The sequence below is a fragment of the Vigna unguiculata genome, chromosome 4, assembly GCF_037176805.1.
Source record: "Vigna unguiculata cultivar grain cowpea cultivar isolate G323 ecotype 2 chromosome 4, ASM3717680v1, whole genome shotgun sequence".
Taxonomy (NCBI): domain Eukaryota; kingdom Viridiplantae; phylum Streptophyta; class Magnoliopsida; order Fabales; family Fabaceae; genus Vigna; species Vigna unguiculata.
Genome location: NC_140795.1, coordinates 11773255 through 11795288, shown reverse-complemented (window position 1 = coordinate 11795288; position 22034 = coordinate 11773255). Strand labels below are relative to the sequence as shown.

General features: G+C 32.4%; 1 pseudogene; it reads right to left on the bottom strand.

Moving 5' to 3' along the window:
* Positions 1 to 9071: 9071 nt before the first annotated feature.
* On the bottom strand, positions 9072 to 12880 carry LOC146886792 (uncharacterized; annotated as a pseudogene).
* Positions 12881 to 22034: the final 9154 nt, after the last annotated feature.

The following is a 22034-nucleotide window of genomic DNA, read 5'->3' as shown; positions in this document are numbered from 1 at the left end:
AAAAGAGTAGACTTTTTGTAAATAATCTTGAAAATAATTCACTTCCATAACCAAATAAATTATATGAAAGAATCATAACTAATTCATAGATTGGACTTGGAGTATGAAGATCTTAATAAAACTAAAAGAGGTTACACTGAAAATATATAATATAACAATAATTTTACAGTGATGCTCAAGGTTTCTTCTCTTCAAGTATGCACCAAAAGTGTATTCTTTGAAAAATCTGCAATCGAAGGTAATAGATAATGTCCCCTCCAGCTTCTTACACCCTGTTGCAGCCCTGAAGTGTTGTATAATGTACTGTGCCGAAGATGAATAACTTAGCTATACAGAGGAGCATGATATAGAAATGATAAAGTCATCAACATGAATAGTGAACAAAAAGATTATGAATCAGCTTTCTACTTTCATGTCAGTATTGGGCTTAACTCTTTCTTCACCAAAATTGAAACAAAAGTTTATAACCAAATGGTACTGTAACCAACTCTGCTTCCCTAGATTACTGAACCATAATAATTATCCAGGCTATACTCCAACAGTTAGAGACTAAGTCTTTTTTTAGCTTCATGTGGTGTTCTACCCTTATGCTCACGATAACCTTTTATCTTAATCAATTCCTTTCTTACTAGAAAAGGAAAATTATAGTGTTATAGAGTACAAATTTATATGAGAATGATCCTAGATTATGTCCTTATAAAAAGCATAAACAAAAATTACTGAAAGAAAATCACTCTAACATGATAAAGACCATAAAACCAGAGGGGAAAGAACTCTATATCTAATTAACTGAGGAAGAGGAAAAGTGTATACACATCTCACACCTAGTGATTAGCCTAAACCCTAAACAACAATAATATATATATATATATATATATATATATATATATATATATATTCAAATAAATTTGTTTAGATTTAAATACCAAAACAATTATATTTCTTAAGCTCTAACTTGAATTTTTAATTCCTCATGAAGATAATATACAATTATATTTTATTTAGTTTAATTATTATGCCCTAATCTTGGCCATTATCCAGACAACAACTTAGAGTAGTTGTAGACTGTTCCCGTGGGGCAAAGACTATCCCATAAATTTTGGAAGCAGTAAGCTTAGAGGAGAACTTAGAGTAGTCCTTCCCCTGTTTGGTTTCAATTATAGCAACCTAAGCATAACAAGATAGAAGATATGTGTTTGGCTTTGTGTTGGGCCAAGAGAAGAGAAACTCACAACTTCCATGCCTGCGTCATAGTTTGTGTATTTATAATGCTATAATAAAGTATTGTTTACATGTGTGTGCATGTGTATCAAGATGCCAGGGGTTGTTAGTTTTCAAATTGAAATATAATTAAGACAAAAAATATCTAGCTACAAGTCTAATGTCGAACCAGTTCATATTTTAGGGGAATAGTAAGATAGACATAATCCTCAATAGAAAATAAGCAACTAATAGCACAATTTATCAAAGAACCTTCAGTCCTCCATCACTTTCAATCCTCCACTGTGGTTATAGGTTATGGCAAGCCAGAATATTATCTAATACAATACAAAATGAATAATTATAAACACGGTAGTGGAAGTTGAAACACAGAAGGAAAGCATGAGAAATAAATATCTTAATAGTGATAAATATAAGCTCCACCCTTACATTCAATCATGCAAACAAACCTCATGATATAACTTCTTGAGAAAACTGCTAAAGTGCCTTTGTACCTCTTCTAGCTTAAGCTTAAGAATAGCAACATCTTAACTGTAATATGTACATCTGTTCCTTAGGAATTTCAAAAAAAATGCAAAAAGAGACCTCAGCTACAAAGATTAGTAGAGTTCAAATAACTTATAAGTCACAAAATGACCTAGAGCCAACTTTGTTTTCACATTTTTCCCTTGTAAAGCAAATAAGAAAGTTTATATCATAGCAAAAAGGAGAAACGAAATACAGTAGTTTGTATGAAGTGCATGGGTTCAAAGAACAATTTATCTTAAAAGACATATGTCATCACTCAAATGTAGTTCAAACTTCAAATTAATATCAATTCATTCTAATAAAATCCAAACAATAATAATATAATCTTCATTGCTTAATCTTGAACATGTGTCATTTTATCAAAGTTCATAAGAACTATAAAAAATTAAGATATAGAACTCTGCATTTTGAAATTGTCACGAGCTCTCAATCCCAAATGTAAAGGTGTTAAGTGAAGACTCATGAACGGTTGTTATATTGCATCTTTAACAGAAATGATTAAAAAGAAGAATATACCATAACCTTCCAAAAAATCTTACATAAAAATGCAAACAATTAGCTTCCACTCACTAAAAAAACTTAAGAAAAATGTGCATACGATCATCCAAAAAAAATTCAGGTATAGTCGACCACTTGTAAAAGTAATAGAGCTATTTAGCATCTTAAATACTCATCAACCCCATTTTCCACCAACTCTCACTAACCCATGGCTTCTCTCTCCTCCACCGTGGACACACTGCTCTCCGGCACAAGCTCAATGGCCACGAACGACAACCCTAGAAAGCAATCACAATTCAGCCACAAAAGGCAAACAAACAACCACTAAATAACACTCATGCACATGAAAAGAAGAAATTGTTTGGATTAATTAACAAACACACAATCAATAAGTAACATCAAAACCTTGAGATCGCATGGAGCATTGAATAGTCTGGTAAATTCTTGAAATATCTAAACTCTGTAACACAGAACACAATAATTAAAAAAAAAAAAAAAATGAACAGAAAATAAGAAATGTAACGAAATCTAGTATCGAATCTTCTAAAGCTTTATAATCGGAGGCGAAGAGAAGGAATTGGATCGGAGGAAAGTAAATTACCTCAATGTCCTTAACGATCCTTGGTGATCCTTGGCGAGAAGATCGTGTCGGTGTTCCTCGGGGAGTGCTCATACCAGAGGTCAAAAGCATCTTCTTGATCGAAGTCTTTGAGTCTCTTAAAGGAGAGCTTGCGGTGGTGACAGAGAAACGACGCTAATGCCTTCGAATCCCATTGACAATGCTTTCCTCATTTCTCAATCACTCGCACATGTTGTATATCTCTCTATTCGCTTTCGATCCGAATCTAAACCGTGAAGAGAATGAGCAAGTTTGGTTGAGTGTAGGTGTTATAGTTGATTTGTTAGAGAAAACAAAATACTCTATATTTTATTTTATTTTTCTGCGGAAAAATAGCCATAAAATAACGATAGATTTCCTGCCAATTTTAATTTATTATAAAGCTTATTTGCAAATTTCTTTTCCTAAGAAAACATGCACCAAAAACTTTAAAATACCTGTGACTTTTCTTGCTTCTTTTAATTCATAAAATCAAATGAATAAATAATAAGTAAAACTGCAGTAAAATTTGCATGAAGTTCCTGCAAAAAAAATGTCAAGCGAAAATCAGTAAAAAAGTTTAATATTTTTTTAGTAATTTAAATTTGCAGGAAAATTTGTAACAAATATAAAAGTTTTATGTGAATTTTTTTAAAAATTTAAATTCGCAAGAAAAGAATAATGTAACAATAAATTCATAACAAATTTTGCATCAAATTTCTATAAAAAAAATTTGCAATAAATTTGGCAGGTAATTAACAAATTTCTAGTAGTGTCAGAGTCAAATCAATTAGTAATGGAGATGGTTGGATGTTGAAGGTAATGTGCATATATCATAACCATGATGTGTCTCAAACATTAGTTGGTCACTCATTTGCTGGGAGGTTAAAATCTTTTGAACAGTCCTTGCTTGTTGACATGTCTAAGAGTCAAGTCAAGCCAACAAATATTCTACTCACTTTGAAAGAAAATAGTGAGTGTAATGTCACAACGATAAAACAATTTTATAATGCAAGATACACTTATAAATGATCATTGAGAGGTTCAAGAACTGAATTACAACACTTGATGACGTTGTTAGATCGTGATAATTACATCCATTGGAGTAGATGTCAAGTAGAATCTGAGGTGGTTAGTGATTTGTTTTGGACACATCCCAATTCTAATAAATTGTTGAATGGATTCAATATCGTATTCTTGATGGACACCACCTACAAAACCAACAAATATCGATTGCCATTACTTGAGATAGTGGGGGTGACATCTACAGGGTTGACTTTCTCTGCTAGGTTTGTATTCATATCTAGTGAATGAGAATCTAATTTTACTTGGGCCTTTGAAAGATTTAGAGGATTATTCATGACCTCTAAGGGCGGTCCACAAGTAATTGTGAGCGACAAAGACCTTGCTTTGATGAAGGCTATTGGCAGTGTTTTTCCTGATTGTTATCATCTCCTCTGTCGATTCTATATTCAAAAAATGTGCAAGCGAAGTGCATAATATTAGTAAATTATGTTGACGCATGGGATGTTGTGATGGAAGCATGGAAAAATGTTATGTATTCAAACCTTCACTAATTGTGTTGACCACCTTCGTCATGTTTGTATTTCATGTTCTTTATTCTTTGAGTATGTCAATGAAAGTTGGATAATTCCTTACAAAAAATTCTTTGTAAAGGCATGGACAAATCAAGTAATGCATTTAGAAAACACAACATCAAACAAGTATGTTTCATTGTTATTTTCATCAGGTATCTTCTTAATTCACTTATGATATTGTTTATGTTAAATATAATAGGGTTGAATCAGCCCACTGGAGCCTGAAGAAAGTTCTAGGAAGTAGTATGGGAGACTTATGGTCGTGTTGGGATGCAATCCATAACGTTATTATCCTTCAACATAATAAAATCAAGGCGTCTTTCGAAAAAAGTATAAATTTGATCAGTGACGCGTATAAGGGAGGCATGTATAAAAGATTGGTTGGAGTTGTATCAAGACATGCTTTAGGAATCATTGCTGATGAGGTTGAACGAGTCAATCATATAGGATTTGAAAGCGAGAGTTGTGGATGTGTGTGGAGAGCGACATATGGTCTACCATGTGCTTGTGAATTAGCACGATATGTCTATGGGGTGATTCCTCTTACTGTTTTTCATATAATGTGGACTAGATTAAGCTTCTCAAATATTTCATCAAATGAATCGCTTCCTAGGTTATGCATAAACAAGGAAATTGATATGGTATTGAATCGTTTCAGTGAAGTCGACATTGCAGGAAAGTAACAATCAAATAAAAATTACATGTAAATTGTGTGTCCTGCAATGACATCAATGATGGCTCCAATGCAAAAATTTAAAACCAAAGGTGCACAACATAAAAAAGGTCATCGATCAGAACAATCCACTAAGCATGATCCATCCTACTTTGAGCATGTCGATGCCTTCTTTTCCTCCTAGAGTGGTCATTCCTTGAAAAGTGACACAAAATCTAAAAGGAATTGTAAAGAAAGTGCAATTTCGATGTTAGATCAGTTTCATCCTATTTGTCACCATTACATTGTCAATGTTGTTGATGTGGTTGTTGATGGCCATTGTAGGTATAGATGTATTGCTGCCTTGTTAGGGATGGGTGAGAAATCGTGGCCCCTAATCCGACATGAATACGCAAGATTAGTGGGATCTTATGATTGTCTTGAAGAACTAAGGAAGTCATTGTTAGTGGAGTCGTAAGTAAGGGTATGCTATATCTGTTTCCTGAAACGCTTGTGCCGCAAATGATTAGTGAATCCAGTCAACAAAGACGTATCCTCGGGCCCTCCGGGAAATCCTCCTAAAACATCGTGGTCCTGGCCTGCAACAACCTCCTCATGGGGAATTACATTTTCTTGTTGCTCATGAATATCAACAGGAGCTGGTGATGATGGACCAGTTTCTCCATGACCAGTTGATGAACCAGCTTCCCCATGAGATGATGGAACACTCTCTCTATGATGACCCTTACCTCTTCTGCGAACAGATGCAGTAGGTCTCTACCTAGGCTCTTGCTCAAAAGCCTCAACATGTGAAGAACTTGAGCCACCACGAGGTACAAATGCTCCTTTTGTCCTAGCCATGTCTATAATTAAAAAATTTAAAAACATATTAAAATTCTAATTAATTAAAAATATAATTATTCAAACAATATAATTAATTAAAATTATCCAAAATTATAAATGATTATAATTATAATTTTTCAAAATTATAATTAATTATAATAATTATTATTCAAAATTATAATTTATTATTATTATTATTCAAAATTATAATTAATTATAAATAAAATTAATCAAAATTTTAATTAATATTAAAATTAATTTAAAATAAATTTGTTCAAAATTATAATTATTTAAATTATATTTACTCAACAATATAATTAATTAAAATTAAAATTATTCAAAATCGTAAATAATTAAAATTTTAATTATTCTAAATTATAATTAATTTAAATTATAATTAATTAATATTAAAACTTATTTACATTAAAGTTAAGTACAATAAATATTACAATCGTAACCTAGAAAAATTACATAACAACAATGATAAAATAATAAATATTAAAACATTATATTGAAAAAAAGAACTGGAAGTCGATATGTGGAATCAAATATCTCTGGAAGTCGACATTTGGTGAGTTAAGCCAACGTTGCTAATACCATTCAGCGGTAGTCGCCCATGTGCTTACGGAAGTCAATTTTCGGTGATATTTTTCGCACACATATGGAAGTCCACTTCCGAGCACAACACTTACAGAAGTCACCCCTTTTTTACGGAAGTGACTAATCTCTTACATAAATCACTCATCACTTACGGAAGTTACTTCCAATTACGAAAGTCACTTTCAACTACGAAAGTCACCAACTACGGAAGTCACCACTACGAAAGTCGATTTTAATTACGGAAGTCAACTTCCGGTATTGATGGCTTATAGAAGTCAACTTTCGGTTGTGCCATTTTCATGTTGTTCATAGTGGTCTACGGAAGTCCACTTTTGAAACTTATCTTTGTTTACGGAAGTCCACTTCCGTCATTTTGTAGCTTACGGAAGTCGACTTTCGAAATTAAATCACTTGCGAAAGTCGACTTTCGGTTTGTGGTTTACGTTTCAGGCATTGATACTTAGATATCTATTCTCCAATCAACTAAATGATGCTTATACCTATAGATGCATGGCAAACATGACAACAACAACATAAAAAATGAAAAATTACGAATGGATATCATTACCTATGTTAATGTAGAGGAATGGCGAAGGAAAGAGGGAGACCAGAGAAAAAACTGTGAGGAGTGTGGCTTGAGGGGTGAACTTAGAGAGTGAGTAGAATGAGGCAGAGGGTTTGAGGGTGAGGGGAGGATGACTGCTAGGTTTAGATTAAAAGAAAGTGAGGGAGTAATTTTCATTAAATAAGAGAGAGAAGTGAGAGAAGTGATTGATTTAAAATTTCAAACTGGTCAAAGGGAAATTTTAGATTTTAAGAAAAATTTGGAGGTGCAGAAGAAATAATGGGGGTGTAGGAAGAAAACCCCAATAGATAATATTTTCGTTGAAGAGAAAGGAAAGTACTACAATTAGGAGTATGAAGGGAGATCTAATAGTTAGAAAGGAAAGTACTACAATTAGAAGTATGAAGGAGATCTAATAAAAAAAATAAAGAAAAAACAAATTTGACTCTTAGAGGGATCTTAATCATTATTTACACTTTTGGACTTTTCCTTTTTCTTTAATTTTCTACAACTATGCCTTCCTTCGATGAGGTGTTATATGAAGTGTCATAGCAATAACTCTTCTAATCTCTCAAGGTGTCTCTTCTTTTAAGAAGAATTCGAAAAAAAGTGGGTAGATAAATATGACAGTAAAATTTTTATATTTCTTTTTTAAAGATTGAGAAATAAAATGAGTAAATTTAGAAATAAAATTTGTCAAAGTTTATGTGATTTAAATTATGTGATACATTAAAAAATAAATTTTTAATAATTTAAAATATAAGATTATTATTTTATAAAATTAATATATATATATATATATATATATATATATATATATATATATATATATATATATATATATATATATATATATATATAACGGACCATATTTTTAGAAAGAATAAATCCCTATAACTACAGGATTTTATTTTTATTACAATCTTCCTATTATTAAAACAAAATCTCAACTAATTAAGACACAATGAATTAAAAATATATAATTAATGTTGGCTATCATAACAGCTTGCTCCTTGACACTCCCCCTCAAGCTGGTGAATAAATATTTTTCATTCACAACTTGGATACAATTCCTTCAAACGTGATACTGTGTAGACCTTTAGTAAGGATATCTGCAAGTTGATCTTATGTAGATACAAAAGGAGTATAAATCAACCCACTTTCCAATTTTTCGTTAATAAAGTGCCTATCCAGTTCAACATGTTTAGTCCTATCATGTTGTATTGGATTATGAGCTATACTAATGGCCTATCCAGCCACATCCTCCTTCATACTTCCTAATTTCATATTTGAATCAATTGGAGTGCTTGCTAGTTTACACGTCGTTATGCCAGTTTCCTTAAGCATATCCGTAACATACTTTTGTTGAGAAATGAAGATTCCTTTCTTAGAGTGGGCTATTTCAATTCCCAAAAATTACTTGAGTTTCCCTAATATCTTTATTTCAATTTCTGTTGCAAGACATTCACTCAGCTTCTGCTGCTCTCTCTTGTCATCTCCGGTTACAATAATATCATCTACATAAACCAGCAAAATAGTTACTTCCCCTCAAACTGATTGTTTGAAAAAAAGAGTATGGTCTCCCTGACTCTGTTTATAACCCAAACTTGTCATCTCATTAGAAAATCTACCGAACCATGCTCTAGGAGATTCCTTTAATCCACATAAGGCCTTTTCTAGCTTGCATACAGTTCTTGAGACTACCATTTCATCATAACCTAGGGGTAACTCCATGTCAATTTCCTCTTCAAGATCTCCGTGTAGGAATGCATTCTTTACATCAAATTGTTGTAAGTCCCAACCATTATTCACTACTAATGATAATATGACTTTGATCATATTCATTTTTGCAACCAGAGCAAAAGTTTCCAACTAATCCACTTCATACGTCTGTGTAAATCCTTTAGCCACTAACCTTGTCTTGTATCGTTCAACTGTTCCATCTGCTTTATACTTCACAATAAATACTCATTTGCACCCCATTGCCTTTTTCCCTCTAGGTAAGATAACAAGCTTCCAGGTCTTATTTTTGTTCAGTGCTTCCATTTCAACATCCATGGCTTGTTTCCATTTTCTATTAGATAATGCTTCAAATACAAAAGATGGTATGGATATGTTATTAAAATTTGTAAGGAAAGTTTTATGGGTAGGAGATAATTGTGTGAAGGATAGAAAATTTGATAAAGGATAAATAGGTTTTTTAGTGCATGTTCTGGTTTCCTTTCTAAGAGCAATAGGTAGGTCAAGCTCATTGGGTAGGCTAAGATTTTCTTGTTGTACTTCTGAGGTTTCCAAAATTCCAACATCACATTCATTAAACAAATTTACAGGACTAGTAGATGTTACCTCATATAGTGGTACTGGATTGGATTCTTGAACATGACTAGAAGTTGGAATGGCCCTCGTTTTTCTCCTTGAATACATCAGATTTTTCCCAAATTTTCTACCATTAGTAATCTCAGTTTCAAATTGGCTTTCAGTTTGTTGAGGTTCAATCTCAGGTTGAGTTTTGGTGATAGTAGTTTCAGTCTCTGGTTGTATTTCAATTTCAGGTTGGGTTGGACTATTTTCAGGTCTGTCCATGTTCACCACACTAGGATTAATTTCAGGTCTTGAGAATATTGGAAGCTCATCTTCCCTTAATGGTTCATCTTCCTTTGTTATACTCTCTCCTTGAAGATGAGATTCCTAAAAATAACTTTCCTGTTCATGAAAGGTAACATCTCTAGATACATAAAATTTTCTAGATATAGGGTGGTAACATCTATATCCCTTTTGTGTGTTTGAGTAACCTATAAAAACACACTTGACAGCTCTAGGATCAAGTTTTCCCTTTTCATTATTGTGAACATGGACAAATGCTACACACCCAAATATTTTAGGTTGAAGTTTGTTTGAGGACTCTATGTAGGGATAGAATGAGGATAGGACCTGCATAGAACTTTGTAAATTTAAAAGTTTTGAGGGTAAACGATTGATTAGGTATGTTGCAGTGAGAATAGCTTCCCCCAAAAAAATTTTTGGGACATGATTTTGAAAAAGAAGGGCTCTAGTATGATTTAGAAGATGCCCATTTTTCCTCTCAACCACCCTATTTTGTTGAGGTGTGTGAACGCACGAAGACTCACGAATAATACCTTCTTTTTTGACAAAAAGAATTTAGAGTTATGTTAAAATAGTCCTTGGCGTTATCAGATCTGATTTTCTTAATGGTGACACCAAATTGAGTTTTGATCATTGACACAAAATTTATACACATGGAACTGACTTCATATTTGTGTTTTAATAAAAAATCCAAGTAACTTTAGTACAATCATCAATAAAAGTTAAAAACCATTTAGTACCCAAAAAATTTGGAAAATTCGCAAGACCCCAGACATCAGTATGAACAAGAGAAAAAGGTTGATCACTCAGTTTATTATTAATAGGAAAAGGGAGATGTTTATGTTTGGTTAACTCGCAAAGTTCACAACTCATACTCCCTATATCTATGTTTTTAAATAAAGATGGAAAGATATTTTTTACAATTTGAAATGAAGGATGCCCCATCCGATAGTGGTGAAGATGAATTTTTTCTTTATCAGTCATGGCGGATTCTGTAACAAGAGAGTGACTTTTGGTAGACAAATTGGGATTTTCTATGTAATAGAGACCATTCCATTCTTTAGCACGTTCAATCATCCTCCCCGAGTTCCTGTCCTGTAAAATACACATATTGTTGTCAAATATAGCAGTAGAGGAGATATCATTTGTAATTTTTTTAATAGAAATGAGGTTAATGGATAATTTAGGAACATGAAGGACATTTTTTAATGTGAGGGATGGGTTTATGTGGATCTCTCCCTGTCCAATTGTAGTTATAAGCGTTCCATCAGCGGTAGAAATTTTTTTATTGCTAAGACAGGGTGAGTAGGTGGAAAAATATAGAGGTAGAGGTGTCATATGGTCTGTGGCTCCTGAATCTAATATCCACAAGTGTGAAAAGTTTGTATCCGAAACATTAAAGCCAAAAGAATATGGAATCTTACTGGAATGTATCAAGGTACACATACCTGTAGACTTGTCCATCTTACTTAGGAAGGATCTTACTCTTTATATCTCTTCATGATTCAGTTGCCCCATCTCTTCATTTTGTCCGGTTATAAAATTTACTTGTCCTTGGCCTCCATTCTTTTGGTTATGAAATTTTTGGCTGCCCCATTCTCGGCTTGGTGGTTTCCCATGTAGTTTTCAACACTTCTCCTTTGTGTGACGTGGTTTCTTGCAATATGTACACCACACTTCTTCTTGTTTCTTTTTCCCCGCTGGAAAATTGTTTTTCTTTTGGTTAACCGCCATTGCTGCTCCCTCTTTTACCTTCATTGCGGTACTCTCAGCAGTAGGAATTTCCAACATCAAATTTCTTCTACTTTCCTCACTTTGGATAATGACTATGACTTCATTCAGACTTGAAACTCTTTCTTTGCCTAGAATTTGAATCTGAACTTGATCATATTCAAGATTTAGGCCAACTAGGAAATCATATACACGATCTTGCTCAATATACTCTTTGAGTAGAACTGAATCCTCTGAACACTTTGCTTTTATCACACGATAATGATCCAATTCCATCCACAGGGACTTGAGTTTATTAACATATTTTGTGACAGATTTATTGCCTTGTTTAGCTCCCACAATTTTTACCTTCACTTCATATATTTGGGCAGCATCCTTAGCCTTTGAGTAGGTTTGTTCGACTACCTCCCAAATCTCTTTGGCTAAGTTTAGAAACATACACGTGTCACTAATCTCAGGTATCATAGAATTCCAAAGCCACACCATAATCATTGAATCTTCTTCTTCCCATGATTTGAATCTGGTTTTTGTTTCACAAGGAGGATTTTCTATAAGATGACTGCCCTTGCTTTTGCCCTTTAATATGGTTCGTATAAGTTGGGACCACTTAAGATAGTTATTTCCGTTGAATCTGTATGCAGAGTGAATATTCTACAGTTCTCCATTATTAGGGACTAATTTGTCACCTGAATCAGGGATAAAATTCACCGCCTTAGCTATAGAAGCAAGAATAATGGAATGGAAAAGATAAAGTGCAGCAATGAAGGCTACAGGAAGACAATCGCAAAGGTAGCGATGAAGACTGCTTGAAGATACAACAATGGGCTACAGTAATAAATAAAAACAGTGTTGAAGGTTGTAGTGAAAAAAAAAACAGAGGCGGTGATGAAACAGAATGGGTAAAGGCTGTGCAACAGTGGCAACTGCAATTTAGTGTTTCGGGTTACAATCAGAGACTCCTAGGATCAGGAGCTCTGATACCATCTTGAAAACAGAATGGAATAATTGTTTATTCCTTGTTAATGATTATTAGGTCAGCTGACCTTTTTAAACATATACATATGTAACAGACCATATTCTTAGAAAGAATAAATTAGAAAGGATAAATCCCTATAACTACGGGATTTTATTCTTATTACAATCTTCCTAATATTAAAACAAAATCTCAACTAATTAAGACACGATAAATAAAAAATCTACAATTAATGTTGTTTATCATAACAGCTTACTCCTTGACAATATATATATATATATATATATATATATATATATATATATATATATATATATATATATATATATATATATATATATATATATATATAACCATGTGAATTAATTTCCTTGCCCTAGAATCGGTTCCCTTCCTCAAGTTCCACCCTCTTATAAACAATTTCACCATTACAAACCCAATTTGAACCATGTTGTTCTATGACCACCATGGATGTGAAATGAAGGTGTGATTTTAACCAAGATAATTTGGTTATTATATTATTAGTATCATCAAATCATCCCACTTTATGCAAGATTGCAAACACTACATCCCACAAAATCACTCTTTCCATCACCATCAAATCTCTCCAAACGAACACGGCGTTAGTCCGCAGGATTTAAGTCTTAGTAAAGCATTGGTCAAACAATTTGTGTTGCATAAATTATATTAGTAAAAAATATAAAATTGCAAGATTACAATTTTACCCTTGTGAAGTAATTAAAATAAATATTACTGGTGTAAATTACGCTAAAATGAAATACGAGCTATTATTTCTTTATTATTATTATTATTATTGTTGTTGTTGTTGTTGTTGTTATTAGTTGTAATATTACTATAAAACTGATTCTTTGTGTATTATTCAAGTTTGAGAATCGGTTACACCAATCATAGAATCGATTAATTTAAAATAGTGGAGAGTTGATTCTTCAAATATGAATGTCCATATAATCAATTCCCCTTTCATTTGAAAACCTCCAAGAATTGGTTACCATTGTGTGAGTTAGAATCAATGTTCTACTTACTAATTCGTCCTCACACAAACTCTATTGTCGCAACTGGAATCACGACGTGATCGCTTTCCATCATTAAAAAAACGATTTTAATGGAGTCGCCACTAATATTTATTTAAGGGAAATATTAGAAAAAACCTTTTAAAAAGAGAATTGGTCCTAAAAATTAACATGGATACGTAAATCAGTTACGCGTAGGGAAGATATTAGCACCCTACAACGTCCGTCCTAAGACGATTGCCTATAATTAAATGAGGAAATTATTTAACTTAAAACAATTTATTTCACCTCAAACAAAAAAAAACTTTCTAAAAAAAACTAATATTATTATAATAAAATAGCAATATTTTTCTATTTATTTAGCTCAACAAGGATGATACCCCGCTCCTACGTATCTCCAGGTGCAATGGAGAATAAGAGTTACGTAGTTCTTGATGAAAATATTTGCGGGTAGAAATAATAAATTTAAATTTTTATATAATATTTGGTGATATATAAAAATATAAAAATGGTTTCAAACAATTTTAGATAACCAAATTAGAATTGCATCTAAGTGGTTGTAAGAAGGTTAAAATAAAAGGCTTAAATAGTCATTTCGTCTTAGTTTTGGTCAAGTTTTTTCACTTTAGTCCTACTTTTGAAATTGTTTTCAATTTGGTCCTACCTTTCGTTAATTTCATTCAATTATATCATTTTTCTTAACTCCGTCTAAATAGTTAATGGAATAGTGGCCAGCGTGGTTCGTTTCTGTGACGTGTAGCACTGTTCAGTGACGTGGTCGTTATTTTACTGTATTGGCCTTTTAATTTTAATTAGAGAGTTTTAGGGTTTATAATTTGTCAAATTGTGGTTTAGGGTTTGTTTAATTTCAGAGGCTGTGCATGACCCACCACAACTGCTAATCCCATCGTGCTCTGTCTCATTGTCACTAAACCACAAAATTAAACAAACCCTACCTCCGTGATGAACATATAAACCCTCCACGACAAAATCTTCACAGAACGAAAAGCAATCTTTGATGATGGGTCATGCACAGCCTCTGAAATACCCAATTCAAAGGAATCCCTGAACCCAAATTCGACGAATTATAAACCCTAAAACTCTCTAACTAAATTAAAAGGCTAGCACAGTAAAATAATGGCCACATCATTGAACAATGTTCCACGTCACAGAAACGAATCACGATGGCCACTATTTCGTTAATTATTTAGACGAAATTAAGGAAAAGGATCTGATTGAATGACTAATTAAGGAAAAGGATCTAATTGACCAAATCTAGGACCAAATGACTATTTAAGCCAAAATAAAATAACCAAATTAAAAGTGCATCTAAAGTGGTTACAAATTTGTAATAAATGAAAAATCTCTTAAAATTGTAAAAAAAATTTAAATAATTTTAAGGTGACCAAATTAGAAGTACATCCAAAGTGGTCTAAAATAAAAAATAGGGACAACTAAATTAGAAGTGCATCTGAAGTGGTTTAAAATAAAAAATAAAAATAACCTTATAAAAAGTATCAATAAAATAATTTTGAATAATTTTAAAATGACCAAATTAGAAGTGCATCTAAAGTGGTCTAAAATAAAAATAACCAAATTAGAAGTGCATCTAAAGTGGTTTAAAACAAAAATAACCTTATAAAAAGTATCAATAAAATAATTTTAAATAATTTTAAGATGACCAAATTAGAAGTGCATTCAAAGTGGTCAAAAATAGAAATAACCAAATTAGAAGTGTATCTAAAGTGGTTAAAAATATATATATTTTTTAAATAACTAATATAAAATATATAAAGTGATTTTACTATAATTACTAAAAACATATATAATAATTATTATTAAAATTTTACTTTATAATTATAGAATGAAACAAAACGTACGTTTCCAGAGTCTAAATTGCTATAGAGGTTAATATACTAATAGAATTTAACTAACACATGCATCAGATTTATATATTATAGATAAGAAAAGAAAAAATAAATAATAAAAAAAGGAAAAGAAACCATAACAAAATGGGAGAAAACGAAAGGATTGGGCTTGATTTCAAGGATGGCCCATGGTTTGAGAGGGAATGGCTTGAAACCTAAATCTACCAAATGAAGGAACAAACATATTTCGAACGTTGCAGGGAAGTCTACGAAAAGGCAGAAAATGCTGGTTGCAAAGGTTGGTGTGAAGTTGTCCAGGACCGTCCAAACGCGGATCTGAAGGAGAAAGGAACACAGTCTCAGACGTGACTAGATGTTGATGGTCTACCGAAAAAGGTTTAGGTGCGATTTCAAGAGGGAACGACTTAGATTATGCTCCGACGTGGTTCATATGCGATTTTGGGATGGTCACAACACAAATTCGAGACTTATCAAATACAATTCAAAAGGGATCATCTTTAACTATGACGGGAGTTTGTCTAGATGGTAAGTATGAAATTTTATGACATCTAAAAATCAAGGCATTTTCATGTTTACTTTCAAAGGGTTATTTGGCTTACTGCGTATCGAGAGAAACAAAAAGATAAGAAAATGTCACTTATTTCACATACTGGTTTTAAAGGCATTTTGAACATACAGATCTCAAGTGCATACTGAATATAGTGGTCCCAAACAAACAAATATGATTCAATATGCAGAGATAGGAGATTAATGGAGAGTTATAATGTATAGCATATAACAACAATGGAACGTAGAGCATTCCATGATGAGGGTAAAAATCATTTATTACCAACTTCAAACGGGAAGTGTGATTCGTGTTGTGAGTCGTGTTGTTGTACCGTTGTGGTGTGTTTGAGCTTAGACCCCGACCTCCATTTTGGAACATTCTCTTCTTAACCAATTTTCCCAACCCCTTATCCATCCATCTCCTCTCATTTTTATAAAAGATTTTTGTTACTAAAAAAGTTAATGATTTTAGATGATGTTAGAAGATGAAATCTCATGATTTCAGGAGATTTTGTTGCTTTAATGGATTAGTATATGAAATCTGCAATGACAATGGTTGTTTGATAGAAGAGACTAGTCTCTACTACGATTGGTGATTTCTGTGACTCTATCTTTCTGCAAGAGTGGTTAAGAATGATGGTTTCCCTGGTTTTACGGTATTGTCTTCTGCAACAAAAGGTGTTGATGGAAAGTGCTTTTGATGATGGCCTAGAATCTAGAAGATGTGATAACAGTCATAGCAGAACGCATATCTCATTGTAGAATGCCATTTCCCCTTACCTCTATTATTTATTTTTTGTTTTCATATTTTTAATTATTTTAATTTTAAAACTGATCTTCTATTATTGTATTGCATTATTTTGGATTATTTATTAAGAGTAATTTATTTTTATTCTGTTTTGTTTTATTTTATTTTTGAAAACAAAATGGACAAAACAAGGTGTTTACATCCACCAACAACCAGCACACCAACTCCACCACTAACCAACACATTAAGGACCACACACGACCACATCCAAAACAAAATTACTCAAATGCAACACCAATTTCTTCAACTCCAAAGGAAGCATAACCCTCACAAGTAAGGGTGGGAAAAATATAATTTTCTTGATCTGATCCACTTTTGCTCTACTCCAATCCATTTAAAATTCATTTTATTAAAAATTCAGTCCATTTAAAATCCATTTTAATGAATCTAGATTTCAATCTAATCTACATTTCATAGATTTTAGGGATTGGATATCCATTCTCTAAATCAAGATTTTCAAATATGGATAATCCAAAAAATACAATCCCAATTTTAAATTTTAAATTTTAGTTAGGTTAGGCTAAAGGTTGATATGGACTAAGCTAAATTCAGACTCAAAAGGGTCTTGCTCGACGACTTGTACGGGCTGAGCCGACCCGACAATCTAGACAGGTCGGCTTGGCCCAGCCAGACGACTTAGACGGGGATTTTTTGCCCTGTGGGATTTTTTGGCCCTAGTCTTGTGGGTTGGGCAAAATTAATAGCCCTAACCAAATTATATCGTGTTGGCCTTAAGGACACAAGTTTTAGAAAATTCAATTCAAATATAAAAAATGGATTTTGGATTTTGAATTAATCCAACTATTTAAATTGGATTTAAATCTTGATCCAAATATTTGGATCTGGATTTTAAAAAAGTCCAAACTAGTTTTGTTGAAAAAATAGATTTGGATAAAAAATCTGATGCAATTATTTGGATCTAAAATGGATGTGGATTGGATCATTAAAAATCCAATTCATGACCACCCCTACTCACAAGGGGCACAAAGCTCTTACAATGCAAAGGTAGTCACTATGCTCCATGGGGTTTTTAATGCCACATTCAAAGCGTGAACCTATCATGGTCGGCAAAAACAAATAAATCTCTTGAGAAAAAATTATGCATGGCATCAAGGAATTTGCATTGTGATTGTTTGTGCTTATTGTGCATGGTCATTTGGGCATGTGCATGTGCAATTTAAATAAAGAAGTGTAAATTCATAAATATTATTTGTCTTTCTCACTAATCTACTCTCTTATTCGAAGAAGTTCAATCTCACCCCACTTATTGTTTCACGCTTGTAAATCAACATAAATTAGTGGATACAAATATGCATGACACTTGCCTTGGTTTTGTTCCTAGTAGTAATCACCCTGAAAGAAATAAGGGCACAAAGAAAAAAATAGGAAAAGTACTCCTTTAATGAATTTTAAAGAACAAGAAAATGCTTTAAAGTTATTTCAATCTCATTCTATTTAAAAGTGGTTTAGACACATTTTAATGGATCTGGATTTCAATCTAATCTACATTTTATATATTTTATGGATTTGATATCTATTCTCTAAATCAAGATTTTCAAATATTGATAATCCAAAAAATCCAATCCAAATTTTCAATTTAAAATTTTAGTTAGGTTAAGCTAAAGGTTAAGATGGACTAAGCTAAATTCAGACTCATACGGGTCTTGCTCGACGACTTGTACGGGCCGAGCCGACTCGACAACCTAGACGGTTCGGCTTGGCCCGGCCTAACGACTTGGACAGGTCTTATACTTAGACGGGGCATTTTTGTCCTGTGGGATTTTTTGGCCCTAGCCTTGTGGGTTAGGCCAAATTAATAGCTCTAACCAAATTATATCGTGTCGGCCTTAAGGACACAAGTTTTAGAAAATTCAATTTAAATATAAAAAATGGATTTTGGATTTTGAATTAATCCAACTATTTAAATTGGATTTAAATCTTGATCCAAATATTTGGATCTGGATTTTAAAAAAGTCCAAACTAGTTTTGTTGAAAAAATAGATTTGGATAAAAAATCTGATGCAATTATTTGGATCTAAAATGGATGTGGATTTGATCATTAAAAATCCAATTCATGACCACCCCTACTCACAAGGGGCACAAAGCTCTTACAATGCAAAGGTAGTCACTATGCTCCATGGGGTTTTTAATGCCACATTCAAAGCGTGAACCTATCATGGTCAGCAAAAACAAATAAATCTCTTGAGGAAAAATTGTGCATGGCATCAAGGAATTTGCATTGTGATTGCTTGTGCTTATTGTGCATGGTCATTTGGGCATGTGCATGTGCAATTTAAATAAAGAAGTGTAAATTCATAAATATTATTTGTCTTTCTCACTAATCTACTCTCTTATTCGAAGAAGTTCCATCTCCACCCACTTATTGTTTCACGCTTGTAAATCAACATAAATTAGTGGATACAAATATGCATGACACTAGCCTTGGTTTTGTTCCTAGTAGTAATCACCATGAAAGAAATAAGGGCACAAAGAAAAAAATAGGAAAAGTACTCCTTTAATGAATTTTAAAGAACAAGAAAATGTTTCAAAGTTATTTCAATCTCCTTCTATTTAAAAGTGGTTTAGACACATTTTAATGGATCTGGATTTCAATCTAATCTACATTTTATATATTTTATGGATTGGATATCCATTCTCTAAATCAAGATTTTCTAATATTGATAATCCAAAAAATCCAATCCAAATTTTTAATTTAAAATTTTAGTTAGGTTAGGCTAAAGGTTGAGATGGACTAAGCTAAATTCAGACTCAAACGGGTCTTGCTCGACGACTTGTACGGGCCGAGCCGACTCGACAACCTAGACGGTTCGGCTTGGCCCAGCCTAATGACTTGGACAGGTCTTATACTTGGACGAGGCTTTTTTGCCCTGTGGGATATTTTGGCCCTAGCCTTGTGGGTTGGGCCAAATTAATGGCTCTAACCAAATTATATCGTGTCGGCCTTAAGGACATAAGTTTTAGAAAATTCAATTTAAATATAAAAAATGGATTTTGGATTTTGAATTGATCTAACTATTTAAATTGGATTTAAATCTTGATCCAAATATTTGGATCTGGATTTTAAAAAAGTCCAAACTAGTTTTGTTGAAAAAATAGATTTGGATAAAAAATCTGATGCAATTATTTGGATCTAAAATGGATGTGGATTGGATCATTAAAAATCCAATTCATGACCACCCCTACTCACAAGGGGCACAAAGCTCTTACAATGCAAAGGTAGTCACTATGCTCCATGGGGTTTTTAATGCCACATTCAAAGCGTGAACCTATCATGGTCGGCAAAAACAAATAAATCTCTTGAGGAAAAATTATGCATGGCATCAAGGAATTTGCATTGTGATTGCTTGTGCTTATTGTGCATGGTCATTTGGGCATGTGCATGTGCAATTTAAATAAAGAAGTGTAAATTCATAAATATTATTTGTCTTTCTCACTAATCTAATCTCTTATTCGAAGAAGTTCAATCTCCACCCACTTATTATTTCACGCTTGTAAATCAACATAAATTAGTGGATACAAATATGCATGACACTTGCCTTGGTTTTGTTCCTAGTAGTAATCACCCTGAAAGAAATAAGGGCTCAAAGAAAAAAATAGGAAAAATACTCCTTTTATGAATTTTAAAGAACAAGAAAATGCTTTAAAGTTTATTTCAATCTCATTCTATTTAAAAGTGGTTTAGAAACAAAGTTGTTATTCTTCCTTGGTGAGTAAAACTTATCTTATTTGTGAAACAATCATAAATATATTTGCAACCATATTAACATGGCCTACCAAGTAAGATCTGTTTTGCCTATGTGAGAACTATATTATATAAAATTGTATTTTGATACTTTCGAATGGGGATAAGTATACTTGCTAGGTATTAACTATTATACCTCCATCATTTTTAATCCACTTAAATGTGTAAGGTTTTGGATGAGGTGTAATAGTCAAAGTTAAACATTTTCAATCGTTTTAAGCTTCGATAATTAGAACAAGAGCCATTATCTACAACGAGAGAATAAATAATTTCAAAAACTTTACATCTTATGTAGAATACATTATGTTTGTGATTGTTTTAACTCATAAGGTTGACTTTTAGGAAGTATTATCATTATTAATATGTCTCTTTCATATAGCAAAATTTATTCCTCGATTTTTAAAATGTTGTCTTCACAAGGTGAAAAAGAAAGAACTTCATCTTGTAAAAGCTGTGCTCTTTTAAAAACATTATTTTTTTTGCCACATAGTTAAAATGGTACCCTCTTTCAAGACATCTAAAGCTCTAGTTTCTTTAGAAGGCTTTTGTTTCTATTTTTCTCTTTCCTTTTTCTTATCCCTTCACACTTCATACCTATATGTGGATTTAGATTGTGGATTTAGATGGGTAATCTTCCCTTTTAAGTAGGGGTGGCAACGTGGCCTTGGCTTGGCAGGTCGTGCGCAAAAAAAATGCGAGATGGGTCTAAATATTGAACCCGTTGGCCTGTAGAAGCTCAACCCAATAAAAAAAACTTATACTTATGTATATCAATCACTTTCCTTCTAGACTTCTGCATGAACGTTCCAAATTCTTGTGTGACTAGAAAAGACAAATATTATGCATTTTTAAATGTGCTAAAATTTGAAGAATACATCGTGTATATGAAAGTACAAATATGAATATGATGAAAATGTTGAATTATCAATTTATCATCCAACTCCCCAAAGTTTTTGCTTAATTTTATGAACTTGTTAAAGTTTTCCAATTTGTTGAACATTGAAAGCTTCATTGTAAAAATTTATTTTAAAAGGTGGGTTGGCTCGCAGGCCTGCACTTATGCGGGGTGGCCCAGGCGTTTTTGTTCGCGTTGAAAATGCGAGGCGGCTAGCCTAGCCTGCATTTTGCCATGGGAGACAAGCCTAAACGAACTAAGCTGATCTGCATTGTCATATCTACTTTTAAGGTTCCAATTGGGATGTAAGGCCCCAATTTACATGGTATAAGAAGATCTCGTAATATCTAGCAATATTTAATGATATCTTATGATATCTAATATATTTTAAATTAAATAACTACTAAATTCTTTTATCTTTTATTAAAATATCTATTTAATCTCTTTTATTTATATTTTTAATTATTATGATTTTTTAGAGTCTTACTATATTTTTTTTTCATTACGATAACAATAAGGAAAAAATTTAATTTTATTATAATTATTAAAAAAATATTTTTAGATTCAAAAGAATACGTGTAAACAAAATAGTTATAAAATAGATAATTCTTATAACTTTATAACAAATAATTTTTTATTATAAATAATGAATTGAGTTTAAAAAAATAATTATAAAAATTAAAATTTTTTA